The 22707-nt window shown below is 43.5% G+C and overlaps 1 long non-coding RNA gene across 6 annotated transcripts; it reads left to right on the top strand.

The window, feature by feature from the left end:
• Window positions 1-1119: 1119 nt before the first annotated feature.
• LOC125707687 (uncharacterized) lies at window positions 1120-9442 on the top strand. 6 transcript variants are annotated; one of them, XR_007382333.1, is made up of 9 exons: window positions 1120-1667; window positions 1836-1985; window positions 2287-2330; window positions 4550-4613; window positions 4743-4834; window positions 5568-5794; window positions 6445-6507; window positions 6600-6659; window positions 9170-9442. It is a non-coding gene; the product is annotated as an uncharacterized LOC125707687 (long non-coding RNA). The 6 variants fall into 6 exon arrangements; XR_007382335.1 differs by lacking the exon at window positions 1836-1985 and having other exon boundaries at window positions 1120-1791; window positions 5568-5629; XR_007382337.1 differs by lacking the exon at window positions 1836-1985 and having other exon boundaries at window positions 1120-1791; window positions 5568-5629; window positions 9157-9442.
• Window positions 9443-22707: the final 13265 nt, after the last annotated feature.

Raw genomic sequence — 22707 nt, 5'->3', positions numbered from 1 at the left:
TATTAAAGCGCAACGTCACTTTTTTTTGTGAATTTTTTTTCATTAACTTTAATTTTGCATTCAGTGTATATAAAATATACATTGGTTAACCGTTCTAAAACCCGTTGCACATTTCATTCTTAAACATATATCCACCACAATTGTACTGTGCTGTTCTATATATATCAAATGGTTTGTGCAGAGTTAAGGTTACAGACATTACAAAAAAAAATTAGATAGTATAGGTAATGTACGAGTCACCGAATTGGTATTTAGTGTAATTATTGTAATGACGATGTGTGGAGGGTGAAGGATGGGCGTGGAAGGTAATAGTTAATTAAGTGGCTACATCTGGGTTGTGAGGGATCTGGGGTTAAGAGAGGGAGTGGGTGCCGCATGGTCTGGTATGCGCCGTGCGCGTTGGGTCGGGGGGTGCTGCTGCTCGCATGCCGTTTAGGAATGCCAGCTGTGAAGCCAGAGAGTGGGCGGTAGGGCCAGTTCCCGGTGCGGTAGGGCCAGTTCCCGGTGCGGTAGGGCCAGTTCCCGGTGCGGTAGGGCGAGGACAGTCAGGACGGTGGGGATAGGAGGCTATGACCACTGCTTAGACGGGGTGGTTGATAGATGGGAGTAGCGGCACCCTCATAGGGACGGATTGGGGGGGGGGAAAGTTCCCTTACCGTGGGACGTTCTAGGTCAGTGATTCCCAACCGGGGGTACGCGTACCCCTAGTGGTACGCGAGCACATTACAGGGGGTACGTGGAAAAAATTTTTATATTTAATTTCCCTGATGATGGGTAAATATTATCAGCCATTCCATTAGCTGTGCCCTGGTATAGAAAGAAAATCTATCTGGGATGTGTTGCTTAATGAATAACAAACCCAGCTTTTATCAATGAAAAGAGCAAAAAAAGACATAAACTATTGAATCATCAACACATTTGACAAAGGGGGTACTTGTGGTATGAGAAAATCTCTCAGGGGGTACACAATTCAAAAAAGGTTGGGAAACACTGTTCTAGGTGACGGACCGGTGCGATCATTCCTTCCCCGGGAAAGGGTCCTGATCCTTGCGTGTGTGCGTGTGCGTGTGCGTGTGTGTGTGTGTGTGTGTGTGTGTAAAGGAACAGCGTAACCGCTTAGGGTCGGGACAGGACTATAGGGGCGGTTCGGGTCCCGTAACGCTTGTCTGTGCCCGAAGTGTGGGGATTACCTTGTATTGCAGTGCTATTGGTGTGCCGTACCCTAATGGGGATGTTGTGTGGTAGCGTGGGTTAACACACGTTTGAAAAGGGGTGGTGTGCTACGGGGATATAGCGGGACCGAACTCTTTGTGAATCCAGATCCGACCCGATGGGTTGCTGCATGAATTGTACTGAATAAAATTATCTTTGTAATTGTAACTGTGGTCTGGTGGTGCTCTATTCTCCGTTTACAGCCTCTTACGCTAGTTTGTGTTCGTTACATTATATTATTAAATAATTACTCATCAAATGCTTGATTCCGAGTCGGCAAGTAGATAAAAGTTGTCATAGCTCAGTGTACCGCGTGTTTATCTTAACATGAACAATCAAGCGTTTATATTGGACTTGTTGTGATTTATAACTTCTACGTTCACAAAAGGTCTATACTGTGATGGACCGGACGCTTCCGGTCGGAACTGGTTTCAAACTTGTGCGCATACGCAGAGGTCAGTGGAAGGCTCTATCTTTCTGTTTAAAGAAAAAAAGTTTGCAGTTCAGAACTGATGGGATAATCTGAGAATTGATACAAGAAAGTGCTACTAAGTCAGAGAATGACTTGGAAACATTAAAGTACGTATATTTAGACTTTTTAAAGTGTATCCTTTGTTTGACAGTGTTGCCACCAGGCGCATTTCGCGCATGCACAGATTGCAAATGAAGAGACCGTTGGAATTCATCGAAGTTTTAGATTTGAATGGATTAGATAATTCGCCAAATAAAAGCACAGCTAAACTCACAGGGCTGATGAGGACCGGGGAAAACTGGTCAGTGTAAGATTTAGTTTATTCCTTAGTATTAACGGTTGGTTGCGTTTTATTTTGCGGATAATTAATATTAAGACTATTGCCGACATAACTAATGTTAAACATGTTTTCATTACCGAACGTGAAATACTAGCATATCATTTGTAATAACATAAACATCTAACATTCTTAAATAACTTTATTTATATAAAGTGCCTACCATTATCCCGTTACGAAATATATATTCATAGTTGCTAATCATGCTTTACAAAATGGTGATTTCTGCATTTGGTGTCTAATTTCGATTTTATTTCCCCCTCAGATACTGGGATTCCATGAGATACCATATTGACCGTCTTGTCTGAAGTAAGTTCAATGTAATGTTCATTCAACATTTTGAGATGTCAAGTTTGTAGCATTCAAGTGCCATTTTTGTGATTGTGCATTTACATCCTTAAAAAGATATGTAAATCACCAAATTAACCCAGAAAGACTTCAAGGTGGAGAAAGGAACAAGCTGTGAATTCAAATGTTCTGTCTCTTATTTCAAAAATAGCTGACTTTAACTGGAGGGAGTAGCATAAGTTGCACTCACAATGCGATCTCTGAACATTGCAAGTAACAAAAGTGATTATACTTCTTTTGTTCTGCACAAGGCTTTTGCCAGTTTATTTAAGCATGTTTCTGTGCTTGGTGTTTTTGAGCTCGTTTATGTGAGCATTTTTATGTGAGTACTTTATTTAAATGTGAAAATGTAACGCATTTCAAGACGGTTAATGTCAGTTTTAATGTTTTTGAAAGTTAATAAACCAGACAACTGAATATCTGTGTAATGTGTCATTAATTTCCCCAAAAACGTGTAATTTTTTTAATCAGTGTGCTACCAATACAACAAAATGCATTGTATTTTACTAGTAGCTCAGCATTTGTAGGTTTATGTAAACAAGAGGGGCGGCATGTAGGTGTCGTGATTAGCACTGTTGCCTCACACCTCTGGGTCCCAGGTTCAAGTCTCCGCCTGGGTCACATGTATGTGGAGTTTGCATGTTCTCCCCATGTCGTCGTGAGGTTTCCTCCGGGTACTCTGATTTTCCCCCCACAGTCCAAAGACATGCTGAGGCTAATTGGCCTTGCTAAATTGCCTGTAGGAGTGCATGGCGTGTGTGTGCCCTGCGATGGGCTGGCCCCCCATCCTGGATTGTTCCCTGCCTCATGCCCATAGCTTCCAAAATAGGCTCCAGACCCCCCGCAACCCAGTTGGATAAGCGGTTTGGAAAATGGGTGGATGGATGTACAGAAGAATTTTGCTATCTTTTAAAAACTTGCTGTCATTATATATGTAAAAACCTACTTAATTTGTCCGTATATTTTATATTAAAAAGCATTTCATTACCATGATATTACAGTGATATATTTTAAAACTGCTGCATTTTTTTGTGATACAGCAGTTGCATTCTATTAATTTTACAAGCTTTAATTGGTATTTTTATCATGGAATTTCTTAAATCCCAAATACTTTTTAGTATTCTTCCAGTGATCTGTTTTTTTACCAGCTTAAATCTGAATTTTTTTTTTATTTGTGGCACAAAGACAATTCTTTCAAAAAATACAAAGTTTTACATTAATTATTTGTATTCACAGTACTGGAAAGGAATGTTATTTAACATTTTTACTGTTACATTTACAGCAATTCAATGTTAAAAATTATATCAATTGTTTTCCAGTTATTTTCCAGTCATTAAAATGACCTGGGAACTGATAGAAATGGCCAAATGTCCTGGAAATAATGTTTCTTGCCCTGGAATTTTATTTTTCGCTTTTTAATTTCTGTTTGAAGCCGCTCATTGTTCATTCATCTAGATATGATGACAGCTGAGCTAGGTTGTGGCCTCTGCTGCATAATGTCTCGACCTGAGACATGTATAGGCAATGGGTTGTATAAAGATGCATGCATAATAAGTCACAATTTGTGCATAGTGGCCATTTTACCAGGGAATGTTGGAGACGTCTGCTGTACAGATGCATAAAGTTTTTTATTTTTATTTTAAAGTTTCTCAGTGTAAATATATAGCAAGTGCTCAGGACTATGCTGTATTTTGTTCAGGCAAATGGGACTGAGGCATTTTTTATTTGAAGGAAGTAATCTAGCACACAGTTTACCATGAAGTGTAAATGCAGGCGCAATGAGGTGCCATAACACTATTTTAAACTGTTAAACTCAAACTGTTATTTAGATATACACTCAAAATACAAACGGGACTGCTCAATTGCAGATAATATGCAAAGTCAAGTCCCCTAGTCATTTCTCCCTTTTATAAAAGCTCAGTGCCTATAAACTCCCACGGTTAGAAAACGAGTACGTAAAACAGTATAATCAGCGTACTTATTTTTTGTCATTACTCTGTGTAGTTAGCTTGCTAGATATCTCGCTAGTAGAACTGCAATTAGTTATACTAAATTAGCTAGTTGTAATTTAGGGTTAGGGTGTCAAAATGGAAATCTGGTGGAAGAGATACATATGTTAGAAAAAGAGAAATTGTTCTGTTTCAACTCTGAACTGTTGATAACCTTGTTTACTTTTTTAGATCAAACATTGGTTCAAAGTTTACAGGATAGAACAGGTACCCAGCAGAGAGAAGTCCATTTCTAGTAAGTATAAACTGCCATATACAGTATAAGAAATTAGAAACAGTAGTTAAAAATCAATTAATCGATACTTTATTGATCCCCGTAGGGAAAATGTCTTTACGCCTCCCACAACTTCCTCTTTTTTCATAGAGGAAGTTGTCTGCGAAGGGCTGCCACCCGTAGCGGTGCCCAGGGAGCTGGGGGTTAAGGGCCTTGCTCAAGGACCCACAGGCTGAGGCTGGGTTTGTACCTGCGACCTTCTTATTACAGGCACACAGGCTTAGCCTGCAGAGCCACACGCTGCTCCCCGAATCTTCTACATCTTCCCTTGTGATTTAATATATGCAGCATTAAAAGAGCCTGGTATTTTTCAACTTGTTTTGAAATCTTTTTGGGACCACACTTTCACTTGGGACATAAAATTAGTCCAGTATTGTTAGAGCGCTAAACTGTATATTAAATGATTCTTTGTACTGTCTTCTACCAGTTTCTGATGGTGCCTACTAGTCGATTTTAGTGCCTGTTGTCAAGTGATCAGAATACAGCCCCCATGCGATCTACTAGTGTGCGCTGAATGAGGTGCTATGTCAGAAATTGGAACACACTGACTGTACAAGCAATTGTTTTATGAAGTTTCTTTACAATTAGGGGTAAGCAGTCACAGGCGTATCTCTGTAGGGATCTTCTCCATTTTGCCAGACACTTAATATTTTGACTACAGAGGTTTTCTATGCCCATGTATACATGTCCATTGTATATGACTTTTGAATTCTGCAGGTGTTCTAATTCAATACTGGACCAATTTCATGTCCCAAGTGAAAATTTGAATCTCTCCCCCCCACCACCACCAAAAAGTAAACTAAAATTAAAGATGATCTAATTAAAGTATATTTGTACTGTACGATACTACCGCCACCAACGACGGAAGAGAGTAAATTTCACTTTTGAATCTAAATGTGTTTTTTTTCCTCCCAGCCCCCAAGATGCACTGAGGATGCAAGCTGATCCCTAGCAATTCTGACTCAAGACAGTCTAAAGTTTGTCCATGTATCTGTTTAGAACAATATGAAGCCCCTGGGGTCAGAAGAAAAATGTACAGAATTATATAAAACTAAATTGGAAAATACAAACTTAAAAAATGAAGAAAATATGTAACAGCAGGTCAACAGCCCAATTTGGTACTTTCTCTACCCATTTCAAAGGTGAAATCATGACCTCATGGTAACCGTAACAGACAAGATGGAGAAATGCCAGTTTTAGTTTTTCAATTTTTCCCTGGGGGAGCTCCTGAAGAACTGGTTGTGAATAATTGGATAATATTGCAAATATGCATCAAAATACATTAAGTGTATCAGTCAACAGTGGTATCTTTATTTTTAATAATTTTCAATCCCACTTTAATTGGAACAGTCTCTTGTAGATGTATCAATTTATTTTGTATTTCTTCAGTATGTTTGCAGTAATGATACATCTTGTGTAAGTTTAAAAAATAATCTGTACCTAGTGCAAATGAAATGTTACTTAAAATTTGTACTGTAATTCTGAAAACTGAATCAAATGTTTGTAGATTTTTGTCTTCTGAAGTCTGTTATTTTACAATCTTGAGCTTGTGTTCATGCTATTGAAGGTATTTGATCATAATTTTTAAAAAAATCTTTAACAATAAAAACAAGTTACAAAAATCTTTAAAATAAGTTTTTCTCAGCAAAACTGTCAGTAGTGCTGTTTTTGCTCTTCATTTGAATTAGGAGATTTTACTTTAAGTTTACAGTTTTTGTTTGCCACTCATTTGACCAATTTGACTCATTGCTGCCACTCATTTGACCAATTTTTACTTTTTTTTTTATTACAGTGACGAACCCCCCACACTGGTCACGAAGCTCAAGGACCTGGGACTGAGCTCCTCCCTTGAGTAGTTGAGTAGTTGCACTTCTAACACCCTTATTCTTAACACCAGAACCCCTTAACGTTGTCCTGAGCCCTCTGCTTTACTCCCTGTACACACAGGACTGTACAGCCACACACAGCTCCAGCATCATGGTGAAATTTGCAGATGACATGTTTGTGGTAGGTCTGATCTCCAATGGGGATGAGATGGCATAGCTGCACGATGCAGAGTTGCTGTTTCTGTGGTGCCAGGCTAACAGTTTAGACCTGAACATCTCTAAGACAAAGCAGCATCAGAAGTACACATTCCTCAAGATATTTGGGACTGATAGAGAGGGTCAGCACCTAATGGTACCCCAGATTACACGTTTTCTGGACAATCCACATGCCCACCCTGGTGCAGAGAGCTAAGCAGCAACTCTATCAACTGTGGCCGCTGCACCAAGGATCACAGAGACCAACGGAGTAAAAATATACCACAAGGATAAAACTGCCCATCCTGCAGAGTATCAACATCCAGTGATGTAGGTCCAGGGCATTAAGTATCATCAGGAACACTCATCACCCATGCCTTAAACTGTTCCAGTGGCTCTACTCAAGTAGGTGCCTCCAAGGCTTTATAGCAAAGACTGAAAGGCAAAGGAGAATGTGCTACCCCCAGATCATTAAGATCATTAACACCACCAATTAAAAATATCCTGCCCTTAAAATATTTTATTATAACCTTCTGTCATACCCACACAAGCGGGAACCACCGGGTGTGCGAGGTTAAGGGTAATGAACGGAAGTACAAATGCAGATAAGTCACACCAGCACAGCGCGAAGTATTGAGCAGATGTTTTCTAGCCTTGCTGAGCGTTATCTTGTCTATCCTCTCCCTCTTATTCCCTGCCTGCGCAGTTTACCTTGTGTTCACTCCTTACCTGCCTCCCTTTCCTTCTCCAGACCCGATCCTGACCCGTCTTCCCAGCCGAGCCCGGCACGTCTCGTTCCCGCTCCCCAGTGTGGTCTCGTCTCGTGCTTTTCTGTAGGACTGACTTCCCAGCTATTTTTATTTAGTTATCCTTCTACTTTTACGGTCTGGAATAGCTGCAGTTTACTACATTGCATATGCATGTCTCGTAAATGGTATAATATAGTTTAGTTCCTTAATATGCTTTAGGAAAATTAGTTATATCTGGTTTATCTTTAGGCATAACCCTCCACACATAGGTGTGCGTGTGTGAGCGAATGGTGTGTGAGTATGCTCTGCTTTGGGTTGGCGCTTTATCCTAGGTTATTCCCTGCCTTGTGCCCGTGGCTTCCAGGATAGGCCCTGGAACTCCCGCAATCCTGATTAAGACAAGCTGTTTTGGAAAATGGATGGATGGTATAACCCTCCACCCACTCTCTGTAGCTATTTGCACATCCTTCCCCAATTCACCCCATACTTATTGCATATTTATTGTTTAATTCTTTCATATTGTACTGTTTTGTCTCTCTTTTGCACTGCTGTATGCCCTGTCTACCCCATGCACTTGTCCCCTAGTGTGCAATTGTGGCATAAGAATTACACTCAGTATGTAGTTTCAGATGTACTTGTTCAGTAAAGACATAACATACCCAAGGCCATCATCCATCCATATTTGACACAAGACCAACATCCATCCATCTCACATCCAGTATGGAATATGTGGGAAGTTGTGTGGTTATGGTCATTGCAAATACACTATATTGCGAAAAGTATAGGGACACTTTCAAATCAATGAATTCAGGTGTTCCAAACTTTTCCATAGCCACAGGTGTATAAAATCAAGCACCTAGGCATGCAGAATGCTTCTACAAACATTTGAAAAAGAATGGGTTGCTCTCAGGAGCTCAGTAAAGTAGTAAGTGTGGTACTATAATAGGATACCACTTCTGCAATGAGTCCATTCATGAAATTCCTCATTACTACTTTAAATTTTCCACAGTCAACTGTTAGTATTACTATAACAAAGTGGAAGCAATTGGGAACAACAGCAACTCAGCCACGAAGTGGTAGACCACGTAAAATAGAGTAGGGACAACACATGCTGAGGTGCACAGTGTGTAGAAGTTGCCAACTTTCAATAGCTATGTTGAAATAGCGGCCTTCAGAATAGCTCAAGAGCAGAGTGTAGAGGTTTCTTTAGCTGAGCAGCTGCTTCCATGCCTTACATAACCAAGTACAATGCAAAGGACCGGATGCGGCGCTGTAAAGCACACCACCACTGGAATCTAGAGCAGTGGAGATGTGGAAGAATGGTCAAAAATTCCCATAAACACACTTCAAACCTTTGTGGACAACCTCCGAAGAAGAGTTGAAGCTGTTACAACTGCAAAGGGTGGACCAACTCCATATTAAATCCTATGTGTTGTTAATGGGATGTCATTAAAGTTCATGTGTGTGTAAAGGTAGGTGTCCCAAAACTTTTGGCAATATAGTGTATTTCCTCAACCCAACAAGTAGGGTCCTGCAAGTTGGTTGGCTATGTAAAGAGCTTGTCTGTGAATCATGGGGCTTAGTCTTGTTGCTTCCAGCCTGAACCTGATGTCTAAGCCCTGGCCTTCCAGAATTCAGAATCTTTTGAGGCTTTAGTTTCATATAATTTTTTTTCTATAGTCTGTACTATTCTAGATATATTGTATTTTGTCTTGTGCTTGTTCTGATTCCTAGTATCCTCACAAAGGGTCTACAACAACCAAGGAAGGTCAGGCTGTTCATAATGGAAGCACTGGTGGAGAAAAGGGTGGTGCTGAAACTACCCCTGTACAATGAAGCCAATCCTGAAGAATGAAGCAAATCCTGAAAAATGAAGCTCATCCTGAAGACTGAAGTGTATCTTGATCAATGAAGCTTATTCTGAAGAGTGAAGCCAATCCTGAACAATGAAGCCCATCTTGAGGAGTTACGCCTATCCTTTGCTTTTCTCTTTTTCTAATAAAGTACACACATACTATTACTGAAACTGCCCAGATATGTATTTTCCTCAAAGTGGTAACAAGGCAGCCAAAGCGTGTTAAATTAATATGAATTGAAAGTCGAATGAAGTTCTCAAAGTAAGCGTCGCTAAATGGTCCCCCACAGGTGTAATGGCATCATTGCATTTTGCTGCACGGCATTTAAAATAGATCGAACGATTCCGAATAAGGAGCTGTGAATAAGGAGCAAAGTTCAACCACTGCAGGGTAACCAAAACCACAAAGAATCATATATTATGGATACTTTAGAGACATCAAATAGCCTAACTGCATATGTTTGGACTGCAAGAGTAAAGCTACACAATACTGGGAGAACGGGCAAATTCCACATACAGCGCCCTCCACAATTATTGGCACCCCTTGTAAAGCTTTGTAAAGAGGGTTAGAAAAAAATACACCTTTTGATGAAGCAGCTTCATGTCGCACTGAAAAATTGAGAAAAATCCAGCCTGTCATTAACATAAATGTATTCCAAGAAAAAAAATCCTTCATCAAGAAATAATTATCTTTAACAAAAACACATGTGCCATCATTATTGGCACCCCTGCTTTTAATACTTTGTACAACCTCCCTTTGCCAGTATAACAGCACTGAGTCTTCTCCTATAACATTTTATAAGGTTGGAGAATACCAAGCACGGCATTTGAGTCCATTCCTCTTTACAGAATCACCCAGGGTCCAAGGCCCTTTCTTGTGCACTTTTCTCTTCAGTTCAGCCATGGCAGAGATGACCATGGCAGAAGCTTTATTCTGTGGTCAGCTAACCATTTTTGTGTTGATTTGGACATGTGCTTAGGATCACTGTCCAGCTAGAAGATCCAATGGAGGCTCAGTTTTGTTTCCTGGCAGAGGCAGTCAAATTTTGATTCAAAATGTCCTTGTCATGCCCGGCTCGTCCGCTCCTCGTGTGTGCCACGCCCCCTGATTACCCACGTGTACTTCCCTGATCGTCTCCAGCTTTGTCCACTTACTTTGATTAGTCCCGTCCTATTTAAGTCCTGGTCTTACCTGTTTGCCCTGTCCGTCATTGATGTTGCTGTGCGTCAGTGTCCTGTTCCCTGCTCCTAGTCCTCGGTCCCCAAATAAACCCCTGTTTTGCCCTGATCTTTGCCTGTTCTGCCTGATCCTTGCCAGCCAGCCCGCACGATCGCCGTTCTGCTTGCCCCGATCGTGACAGTCCTGGTATTTCATGAAGTCCATAGTGCCATGTACCCTAATGAGGAGTCCAGGGCCTTTGGAGGAAAAACAGCCCCATAACATCACAGGACCGCCACCATATTTTGCATTTGGGATGAGATTCATTTCATTATAGCCATCCTTCTTTTCATGCCAAACCCACCTTGTGTTTATTGCCAAAAAGCTCCATTTTTGTTTCATCAAACCATTGAATGTGGCTCCAGTCAAAGTTCTAGTAGTGTTTTGCAAACTCTAGGTATTTACATTTGTGGTTAACTGACAAAAAAAAGCTTTTTCTGGCATACCTTCCAAATAATCTGCTAGCATGAAGGGGGCCTGATGGTTTTTTCAGAGACATGGTAACACCAAGATTTTACTTGGTCTTTACTTGGTAATTCACCAACAGTCATCCTTGGGGATTTAAATTTGTGTCCTCTTCTAGGCAGGTTTGTAACAGTTCCAGTTGTTGCTCACTTTTTTTATTATTGCCCTAACAGTAGAAATGGGCATTTTAAGGCGAGCAGCTATTTTTTAATACCCATTCCCTGACTCATGAAGGTCAAAACACTTGTCCCTCATTTAGTTTGTATATTCTCTTTCCCATGTTGATGGATAACTAAGGGAATTTTGGCTCAGTGTCTCCTCATGGTCATGTCCCTGTTAACCAGGAAGTCATGGATTACAGCTTGAAGTTTCCTATTCACACCACTCAACTCAAAGATGTACAATTTACAGGGGAAAGATGCTTCAGTTACATTGTGTTCACTATATTTTCCAGGGGTACCAATAATCGTGGCACATGAGTGTTTGTTAAAGACAATGATTTCTTGATGAAGGATTTTTTTTTTTTTTTTACGTGGAATAAATTTATGTCAATGAAAGGTTGGATTTTCAGTGTGGCATGAAGCTGCTTCACCAAAAGGTGGATTTTTTCTTACTCTTTTTACAAATCTTTTCAAGGGGTGCCAATAATTGTGGAGCACTCTGTATATAGAGCAGAGGCAAACCCTGTGAGGTAAATGTGCTGCACAAAATGTCTAGAGTATGTTGTTTATTTATATTGTTTGTTTATTTGCTTATGTATTTATTTTTACTTGCTGGGTGTCACGGTCGCTGGTTAAATGGGCGAGCGCACGGGCAGGCAAGCGAGCAGGAAACAGGCAAAATAAGGGAAAATGGGGGATTTATTAGGGAAACGGAGACTATAGAAAACATCTGACATCGACTAACATCAATGACGGACAAAGAACTAAGGCAAGACATGGACTGAAATAGGCGAGACAACAGGGTACAGCTGGGTACAATCAGGGAAGCACACGTGGATAATCAGGGAGCGTGGCTCACACGAGGATCGTACGAGCCGGGCATGACACTGGGTAAAATGGAATATGTTTACAATTTTGATTTAATGTTTTAAGGTAATCACAGAAAATACACAGAGTTGCCTACTTTGGTCAGCTGGCCAACGTGAGATTTTCAATTCGAGGAAAGTCTGCACATTCATTTACATGCATATAACAGTTTTATGAATTTATAAATACTGTAGTCTGTAAGGTTTGTAAACTACCCCAATGCTTTAGATGTAGCTAATTTTAGGTTTATAATAGAGTATTATAGATTTGCTATCAGATTGCTTGCGTGGGTGTGAGTTGGCAACCCTGAAAACAACTACAGTAAGCCCTTGTACATTCACGCTTCATGATTCACGAACTTATTTGTGTCCACGATGTTTTCACACATCTGTGTTCCTTTTTATGTATGTACTGTACTGTACCTTTACAAGACGCGAATCCCATTAGCAATGTTTATTCCCTTTGGAACTATCATGACCTGCTCATCCGATCCTCCCATGTGCCACGCCCCCTCATCTATCTCGTGTGGAATCCCCATGTGACTAGCACTGTTTCAAGTTGCTGTCATTAGTTGTGTGTATTTAAGTCTGCGTTTAAGTATGTTTCCCGTGATAGTAAGTACACGTAGTGCCGCCCCTCCCTACACGCAGAACACACGCTGTGCATAGGGCCCCACGATCCATGGGGGGCCCTATTTTCCACAAGAGGATGCATTCTCTGCAAATGCGCAAAGGATGCGCATCACTGCCATGAGATGCATGAAGAGCACCAAGTCAGCCCAAGGCAGGAGACAAAAATGGGTAATCTGATACCGCATGCGTTACCGCAATGATTGACAGCACGCAGCATCTGACTACGTGCTGCATCTGAGTGGTCAAATGCGCCAATAGGCAGTTGGATCCATACAGATGAAGAGATGGCCTCAAACCCCATGTTGATTAAACCTCTAATATGAATAAAAGAAAGAAAATGTCAAAACAAGAGGAGGCTCGTGCTTCACTTGAAGGTGGATATGTTGTGGCATAAACACCCCAACTGCTACCCTGCGAATCATGAGACAGGGGAGGCGAGGAGGAAGTTGGAGGGGACCCTGGAGAAGGCAAAGAGGGAGGGGATGCCGCGGCGGGGGATGGCTCAGCCACAGCAGGCTAAGGTGCCGGAGCAGCGGGCAGACACTAGACAGGTCCATGGGCGGAGCAGCATACGGAGGCGTTTCCGGGACCTCGGGTGGAGCAGCGGACGGAGATGGCGCCGGGACCTCAGATGTAGCATGAGCCTTTGTGGGTGGTGTGTCAGCCGCTGGGACCGGAGCCTCTGTGGGCGGCAGGTCAGGCACGATCGGCAGAACAGGCAGGTCCAGCATGACGGGCAGAACAGGAACAGCAGGCACCGGCGGGACAGGAACATCAGGCACTGGCGGGACCAGAATATGAAGCGGGTCAGGTATGGGAGCCAGAGTTGGTGTCTCTGCTGCCATGGGACCCACGGAATTGCATCCGAGGTCGCACACTGCCAGGTTCCGGATAGAGAGGGGTTCCTCCCAATCTATGGCTTGGAAAGGAGCATTGAGAGAGACGGCCCAGAGAAAGATCGCGATACTTCCTTCTGCCTCTGCTCTTTCCTCCTCTTATTTTTTCTCTGGCTTGGGATTGTCAGCAGAGGTGGGGTCGCACCAGAGGGAACCAGCGGCTCTGAGCCCCACTCGCTGCAGAGCGTCATCAGCTATGGGGTTTTATTAAGGAATTCACGCGAGGTTGATGAGTGGGCGTGACACACAGGAGGATCATACGAGCAGGGCATGACAGAACCCCTTCCAAAGGCGCGTACTCCAGGCACATCTCAGCGGAGGCAAAGGACGAGACAAAACTGGGAAGACAGGACCTGAAAAACAAGGCAAGATCAAAACCGGGGCACAGGGAACAGGACTGACAAGCAGAACTAAAACAGAGCAAGGGACTAAGACAACAACTGACACACAACTGGGAAGGCAAGCACACACAGGGACAGAATAACTGGACAGACAGGGGAAACACCTACAGGAGGAACAAAGGGACCAGGAGTGAACACACGGAGGCACAGGACGACAAGGATCAGAGACAGGAGGGATGAAAGAAGAAGGCAGAGAGACAGAGGACGGTAGAGAATGGGGAGCCCGAGGGAACCCCAGTGGGCGAAAGGCAGCAGCCGCAGGGGCAGCAGGCAACTGTGAGGCCGGAGCAGGAGGGGACCTCGGAGGGAGCCAGGAGGAAGCCGGAGGGACAGACGGAGGAGGCGAGGAGAAAGGCGGAGGGGGCACCAGAGGAGGTGAGGAGGAAATCATAGGGGACTTCGGCGAAGGCAAGGAGGGAGGGGAAGCCACAACAGGTGATGGCGCAGCCACAGCAGGTGAAGGTGCTGTCCACTGATGAGCCACAGTGGGGGGACCCATAGGCAACCGACAAGTCTAAGTGGGGGGACCCACACTCAACCAACAAGTCTAAATGGGGGAACCCGCAGGCGACCGACGAGGCGTTGGAGGCGGGGCTAAAGGCGGGCAACGAGTCCACAAAGGGGGACCCTCAGGCACCCGCTGAGCAGGAGCCGGAGGACCCGCAGGTGCCCCTGCAGCCACATCCAAGGAAACTGAGGGCAAGCCAGGGGGCAGGACGTGCGGGCCCCGACCTCTGCGTAGGTGTCCTCTCCCCTTCTGGGACACCGACAGGTGGGGACCTGGCCGGGATTGACCCTCCTGGGGAGATGATGGAGGAGTCCTCCTCCTGGAGGAGACCATAGGGACCATGTAGGAGGTCTCTGAGGGGTCCCACTCGAGCTCATCCTCTCCTTCCACCAAGGGAGGAGGAACAGTGATCTGATAGCCGGGGGGACCAGAGCTGGAGCCTTTATGGGTGAAGCCAGCCCATTAAGAGCGGGCAGAGCAGGAGGTGGAGGCAGAGAAACCTTGAGCGGAGTAGGAGGCAGAGGAACCTTAGGCAGAGCCAGGGGTGGAGCATCAGGTGCGGGCGGAGTTGGGACCTTGGATGTAGCAGGCGGAGGTGGCGCAGGAGCCTCGGGCGGAGGTGGCACCAGGACCTGGGGTGGAGCAGCGGGCAGAGACAGCGCTGGGACCTCGGACGTGGCACAAGTCTCGTCACCCGCCGGGACTGGAGCCTCTGTCAGGCACGACGGGCAGAATAGACAGGTCAGGCACGATGAGCAGAACAGGAACAGCAGGCGCTGGTGGGACTGGAACATCACGGTTCTTCCTTCTGCCTCTGCTCTTACCTCCACTTCTTTGTTCCCCGGCTTGGCATCGTCAGCAGAGGTGGGGTCGCATCGGAGGGAACCAGCGGCTCTAAGCCCCGCTCGCTACAGAATGTCAACAGTTGGAGCCATTTCTCAGTTACCCTCTCTACCAACTGCCAGAGGTTTTCACATACCTCTGCTACGGTTCCCGGGCGGAGACATTCTCTGTAGAAGGGTCCCGCTCCAGCTGGCCAAATCCCGGGCTATGGGGTATGGGGTACTCCTGGACCATGGGTAGATTTAGCCAATAGATCACCTCATGCAGCAGACCGATGCGATCATCCTCCATCTGCCGTGGTGAATCTTCGGGGAGATCTGTCATTCTGTTGTTATCCGTGGTCGGAATAACAGGCAGGGATAGGGAAATCAGGAGCAGTTAACGGACAATCAGGAATATTCATTGGCTGCCAGTTAAGTCTCGAATTGACTATAAAATATTGCTATTAACCTATAAAGCACTGAATGGCCTTGCACCAGAATACCTTAGTGATCTGCTGACCACATACAACCCTCCACGCTTGCTTCATTCTCAAGCCATGGGATAACTGTTAGTGCCTAGGGTAGAAAGAGCTATGGCAGGCTGCAGAGCTTTCTCCTATAGAGTACCTCAGCTGTGGAATGGTCTACTGCTGGATGTGCGGGTTTCATGCTCACTCTCAATATTCAAGTCTAGACTAAAAACACACCTGTTTAGTTTAGCGTATAGGGACACTAGTTCTAGCTCTAGCTAACTCCTCACTCCCAGGCAGACCTATAGTGTGAGGTGTAGAGCTGGGTGGGGATCGGTGCCATTGGCTTTGGATAAACTGGACTGTCAGTGCTGTCACTCTGGCTTCACGATCCCTTGTGGAATTGGAATGCTGACATTTCAGGGACTCTCCATGCCTGCATTCCCACTTGCCTCTCCCTCCTACTTATGCTGCCATAGCCATATCTGCCGGAGCTTGCACATTGCACTTCATATTGCACTCACCTAGCTGTTAGCACTGCCTATAGTCTCCCCTACTTTGATTAATTGTACACTTTATTTCCCCTACTCCTCCTGGGGGGTGCTGCCTGGAGACCTCAATCGATCGAGATGTTAGGCACACCCTGTTACATGTGACGTCGCCACTACTAGTGATGTCCCTACATCCAGCTCATCATTCTGCCTGTGTCATATTCCATGTATGACCCGCTGCCTTACCTCTAGTTGTCCTGGCATTTGGAAGAAGACTCGGCACTGGCTTTCATCACCTCCCTGCTCTCCAGATATTTCTCAAATCTTATGACTTGGACAGCGTGACTTGGCACTTAACCATCTCCCTTATTTGACTATCCCTGCCGGCCCCTGGATGATGGGCAACCCCTTTGAGTCTGGTCCCTCCCAAGGTTTCTTCCTTCTTGGGAGTTTTTCCTTCCCACTCTCGCCTTTGGCTTACTCAATGGGGGCTTTGGGTGGGGATGCTGTAAAGCACTTTGAGATGATGTAATGCGATAATGCGCTATATAAAAATAAATTAGTTGTTGTTGTTGAATATGGGCTTTTATTAAGGACAAACGGGGAACCACATGATACAAACATCAATGATGGATCTGGGGAAATGGACTAGCACATGGATTAAATACACAAAGCTCAGGGATGGAAACACAGAACAGCTAAGAACAATCAGGAATTCACAGGAGGCTGATGAGGGGGCATGGCACACAGGAGGTTCGTAAGAGCAGGTCATGACAGGTAAAATGCCACTATCTCTTGCAGAAGTGTGCATCTGTAAAAGGCTTGTTCCATTATTGAAAGAGGCTGTTAATTTGATTTGTTCCTACTAATAAAGGTTGTAAACCTAAATCGCATTTCGTGATACAGTCATTTTGTAATGGGGGGAGGGCTTAAAATAAAATTCTGCTTAGGGCCCCAATTTGGCCAGGAGCAGCCTTGAGTACACATTAACGCAAATTCAATGCACAAAAATTAAAACTTTCTTGAAAGGTGCTAATGTTTACGTACATAGCAAATACGTCCCAGGTTTCCATTTGAGCCGCATTTGCTATAAACACTGAAAGGGCTGCCCTTTATTTAAGCTATTTTTAAACTATAGAAATAAGCACATATTACCATCTACCAAACATCTGCGAATCCTCCTCATTTGCGACGGATTTTGGAACTTAAGCTCGCGAATGTTCCAAGGTCTTACTGAAAATCATATATACTTTCCATTTGTACTTTTCTATAATTAAATTAATAATAAGGGTGGTATATTAGCCAATTATGTTATTTATTCTTTAATGTAAACGTTGGGTAACTAGTTTTTTCCGCTATCAAAAACAGCCACATTAGTATCTTTGATATTTTGTTGAACTTGTCCATTCTAGGGGGGCGGCATGGTGGTGCAGTGGTGAGTGAGTGTGCCCTGCGATGGGCTGGCCCCCCATCCTGGGTTGTTCCCTGCCTTGTGCCCATTGCTTCTGGGATAGGCTCTGGACCCCCCGCGACCCAGTAGGATAAGCGGTTTGGAAAATGGATGGATGGATGTCGGTTCTAATTCTGTTGTAATTGCTATGGTAATCGCAGCAGAACGTTCGGAATTGATAAAGTATCCGCTAGGGGTGGATGTAGCATCAAGCCAAGCAGAAGTTTGCAGAAGGTTGCACTCAATGTAAGCATGTCGTTTTTTTACAATATTTACAATGAGAAGTAGCATAACAAAATGGCTTTCAGCGATTCATTTTTTGTTATGCTCAGTGATTTTGGCTCTTTCTCTGAGATCGCAGTCAGCTCTGGCAAGTAGGAACCACCTCAGAATCATTACTGACAACAGCTTGGAAGAAATCCTGCAGGGCGAATGGATGATAGAATTGTCAGTCACCAATATTTCGCGTACACGGCCAGACTGCATTCATTTCGCCTCTTTAATTGAAATTTCGGGTATCAGCCATTCCATATGCCATTCAGTGGGAGCCCGTTACCAAGTTTGCCAAAGTAGTATAAGCAAGTGGATGTCCTGCCAGTGTGCACCGCTATATTTACCAAGAGGCACATTTATAGCCATTTAGCAAACCGCATGTATGTCCATGGTTGTAAATACAGTGGGCAAACTGCTGCAAACCCAAAATACTTTACATCACTGTATCAATGTTGTAATATCTGCTGGCTAGTAATGTAAGTGATAATAAACTGTTTATAATCTGATACGTGTACAGGCCTTAGCAAATACAGCAGGAAAGATAAGCTGTAAATGAACTGTTTATAGATAGTGTTTACTGGGAATTGTAACATGATTTTTGTGGATGAAGTCAGAAAATGAAGCATTACAGGACACTTTCCGTGTTCAGTTTAATGGCATACATATACTCACCGGTCACTTTACACCTTGCTAGTACCGGGTTGGACCCCCTTTTGCCTTCAGAACTGCCTTAATCCTTTGTGGCATAGATTCAATAAGGTACTGGTAACATTCCTCAGAGATATTGGTCCATATTGACATGATAGCATCACACAGTTGCTGCAGATTTGTCAGCTGCATATCCATGATGTGAATCTCGTGTTCCACCACATCCCAAAAGTGCTCTATTGGATTGAGATCTGGTGACTGTGGAGGCCATTTGAGTACAGTGAACTCATTGTCATGTTCAAGAAACCAGTCTGGGATGATTCGAGCTTTATGACATGGTGCCATCAGAAGATGGGTACACTGTGGTCATAAAGGGATGGACATGGTCAGCAACAATACTCAGGTAGGCTGTGGCATTGCAACGATGATCAATTAGTATTAAGGAGCCCAAAGTGTGCCAAGAAAATGTCCCCCACACCATTACACCACCACCACCAGCCTGAACCGTTGATACAAGGCAGGATGGATCCACACTTTCATGTTGTTGACGCCAAATTATGATCCTACCATCCGAATGTCGCAGCAGAAATTGAGACTTATCAGACCAGGCAACATTTTTCCAATCTTCTATTGTGCAATTTCTTTGAGCCTGTGCGAATTGTAGCCTCAGTTTCCTGTTCTTTGCTGACAGGAGTGGCACCCGGCGTGGTCTTCTGCTGCTGTAGCCCACCTGCCTCAAGGTTCGACGTGTTGTGCGTTCGGAGATGCTCTTCTGCATACCTTGGTTGTAGCAAGTGGGTATTTGAGTTACAGTTGCCTTTCTATCAGCTCGAACCACTCTGGCCATTCTCCTCTGATCTCTGGCATCAACAAGGCATTTTTGCCAACATAACTGCCGCTCACTGGATGTTTTCCCTTTTTCGGACCATTCTCTGTAAACCCTAGAGATGGTTGTGCGTGACAATCCCAGAAGATCAGCAGTTTCTGCAATACTCAGACCAGCCTGTCTAGCACCAACAACCATGCCACGTTCAAAGTCACTTAAATCACCTTTCTTCCCCATTCTGAAGCTCGGTTCGAACTGCAGCAGTTTGTCTTGACCATGTCAACATGCCTAAATGCATTGAGTTGCCACCATGTGATTGGCTGATCAGTAATTTGCGTCAACGAGCAGTTGGACAGGTGTGCCTAATAAAGTGGCCGGTGAGTGTAAATTAGCCTAATCTACCTTTAATCACACATACAAATGAAGTGAAATTATAGTTATTTTTTTACCATGATCTTCATTTACTGTGTATCCCTGAAGTCATCTTCCATTTTGTGAGTACGTACTTTCTCACCTCTCAAAAAAGGCTACAGTTCATTTGAGACCACTTTGAGTGTTGAAGTGACTAAATGAAACAGGCTGAAATGTGAACCTAACAGGGTGGAAATTGTAATAGAATAAATTGTTATTTATGTACACCCATCCTTTCATGGACACTGCCTTTGTACCAAATCATGATTACAACTACCTGTTGACATCACCTATATGAAATCACATCATTATTTTTTTTACCTGATTACTAGTCTAAATTACTCTTATACTAACTGAATGTGTTGCAAACCTGAAATGCAGGAGTGTAAGTTTATTAACAAATGAAATTTTGAAAAATCTTGAGTTCATACTGTCTACAAAAAAGTAAAATTAAATAGCAAATTGTAAGTTAAATAATAATTTAAACGATTATTTAAACAATCATGTAAAGTGTTTAAATGTCGGCGGGGAAAAGCATGACCCAGAATGCAGCTTATGGTGCAATACCTCTTCTTAGGGTGTTTACTTGATAGCAGGGAAACAAACAGGGATGTGAATGATAAACAATGACAGATTTAAGGACTATACCACTACGAGGCACTTAAATACAAAGGAGACAAGTGGAAAACAGAACATACCTGGGCCAATTACTCAGAGGGGCAGGAACAAAAGGTAAGGCAACCCCATTACCTTTTGGTTGGGGCTTGGTACGGCCACGCCAGGGAGTAAACAGGAGAGGCAAGGTACACACGAAGGCCAGAACTTGACAATAGGTGGAGTTTTAACCCGCAACCCAGGTCATGTGAGGCAATAATGAGCCATATAGATAGTACGTACAGTGGACAGAAAAACATCAGTTGTAATTTGTCACAAAATACTTTGAGAGGTTGTATTTTATGCATTTAAAATATGTAATTTTGTGTATTTTTCTACCATTTTAAGAACCTTCATCACGAGGTTTACAGACTTTTAAATATAGCCTATCGCCATCTTTGGCAGTTATCCAAGGAAAGAAGCTACTTTGGTTCTTTGGTCTAAGGTAAACATATTGATATTGATTATTCAAAAGGCATGATCAGGCAGTGGTATTTTGTGGTTTGTCATATATGGAAGACTTCATTAATGATAAATCAGGCTAGCTACTTTTGGTCCTAAGGACAAAATTAAATTTGTATCACCTACGCGTAGGCATTGTATATCCACTGAGCCTGTGTAAAAGGGATAACCGACTGGTGAACCTGACGTGCTAGTCCCATTATTTGAGTGTATATCCAAAAAACTGTTTCTTTGAGTTTGTACATGTTCAGCACCCTACTGTAACACAAAATGGAAAATACACACATTAAGAAAATTAACTTATGAAAGCATTATTGTGCCTCGTTGTGTGTATTTAGACTTCATGATCAACTGTTTTGGCAAATATTTCCATCAAATGTTATGAAAAAAAATGACTCAGCCCATCTTTCCATAACAAAATATAGCTTTATATGATACTGTGCACTTGTTAAAAATTTTGTTTATATAGACCTTTCTTTAACATTGAAAAGAAACATCCAACTTTCTGCATCTGAGCAACATACGTATGACATCTTCAACATTCCCGGGTAAAATGCCACTATGCACAAACTGTGATATATATAATGCAACAATCACCCGCCAGACAGATACTCCAGCTAAAATGTAGTTAATCATATGTAATTAATATGTCCATAGTGTTTTTCTACTCCTGCTTTATGCCCAATGCTGTCTGTGATAGTCTCCAGGGCCCATGTGACCCTGACCAGAATATGTAGTGGCAAAATATGCACTGTTATAGCACCACCAAGAGGTCAACTTTGGGGACTATGACAGGGTGTATACCTGAAGATCTCTTTACGTTTATAATTTTCGTATTCTAGTGTCAGATATAAGATCTCTGCATATGTATATGCAGTTCAAAGACTATTGTAACTTTTGAATCAACTCCAGTCTACCATTGTTTTTTAATAATATGAAAGAACTGTCCTGTGTTTTCATATGATTTCAGATATCCCTGACTGAGTTCATTTGTATGCAGGAATATATTAATAATGAAGAACGGGTCCAGAATAATATATCTTGGATGGCTCTGTTTCACACAGTGTGGGGCACAGACCTGGGAAACAGAAGAAGAAATCGAAAGATCGGGGAATGAGGGATTTAATCGGGAAACGGAGAGGCAAAACAGGTCACAACACGTCACGAAACTTCAATGACAGGACTAGGGAAACATACTTTGACGTGGACTTAAATACAGAAACTTAATCAGACCGGACTAGAAACAACTGGTAACATGGGGACTCCACACATGGTTAACGAGGGAGCGTGACACACAGGAGGAGGACGAGACTGGAAGGACGAAACTGGGGACTCCACAGTACCTGGGAAGACAAAAACAAGAACATCAACGTGGCACTGGGAACAGGACCGACACACAGAACAGGCACAAGGGCAATAACCAAGACAACAACTGACAAACCACAGGAAGCAGAAAAACACAGAGGTACCAAAAAAAGAAATGCAGGGGGAACACCAACTGGATCTCCTTGGGGACCAGGACTGGGGCCATGTGAGCTGGGGGCATGGAAGCAGGGTCAGGAACCAGGGGGACTGGAGCCGGAGGGTCAGGAACCTCGGTCGGTGGAGCAGGAATGGCCAGTGCAGGAACCTTGGTGGCGCGCAGCTGGGGTTTGCGTCTCGGCATCAGGCATCGCCCGTTTAAGGAAATTGGGTCCCACGGGATGGTATCCCTAATAGGCCTGGCCCCTTTAAAGGCCAGGCACATTTCCAGAAAGGGGCAAGCTGCCGGT

Source organism: Brienomyrus brachyistius, chromosome 14 (genome assembly GCF_023856365.1).
Source record: "Brienomyrus brachyistius isolate T26 chromosome 14, BBRACH_0.4, whole genome shotgun sequence".
NCBI classification, from domain to species: Eukaryota; Metazoa; Chordata; class Actinopteri; order Osteoglossiformes; family Mormyridae; genus Brienomyrus; species Brienomyrus brachyistius.
This window is presented reverse-complemented; position numbering and strand designations above follow the sequence as displayed.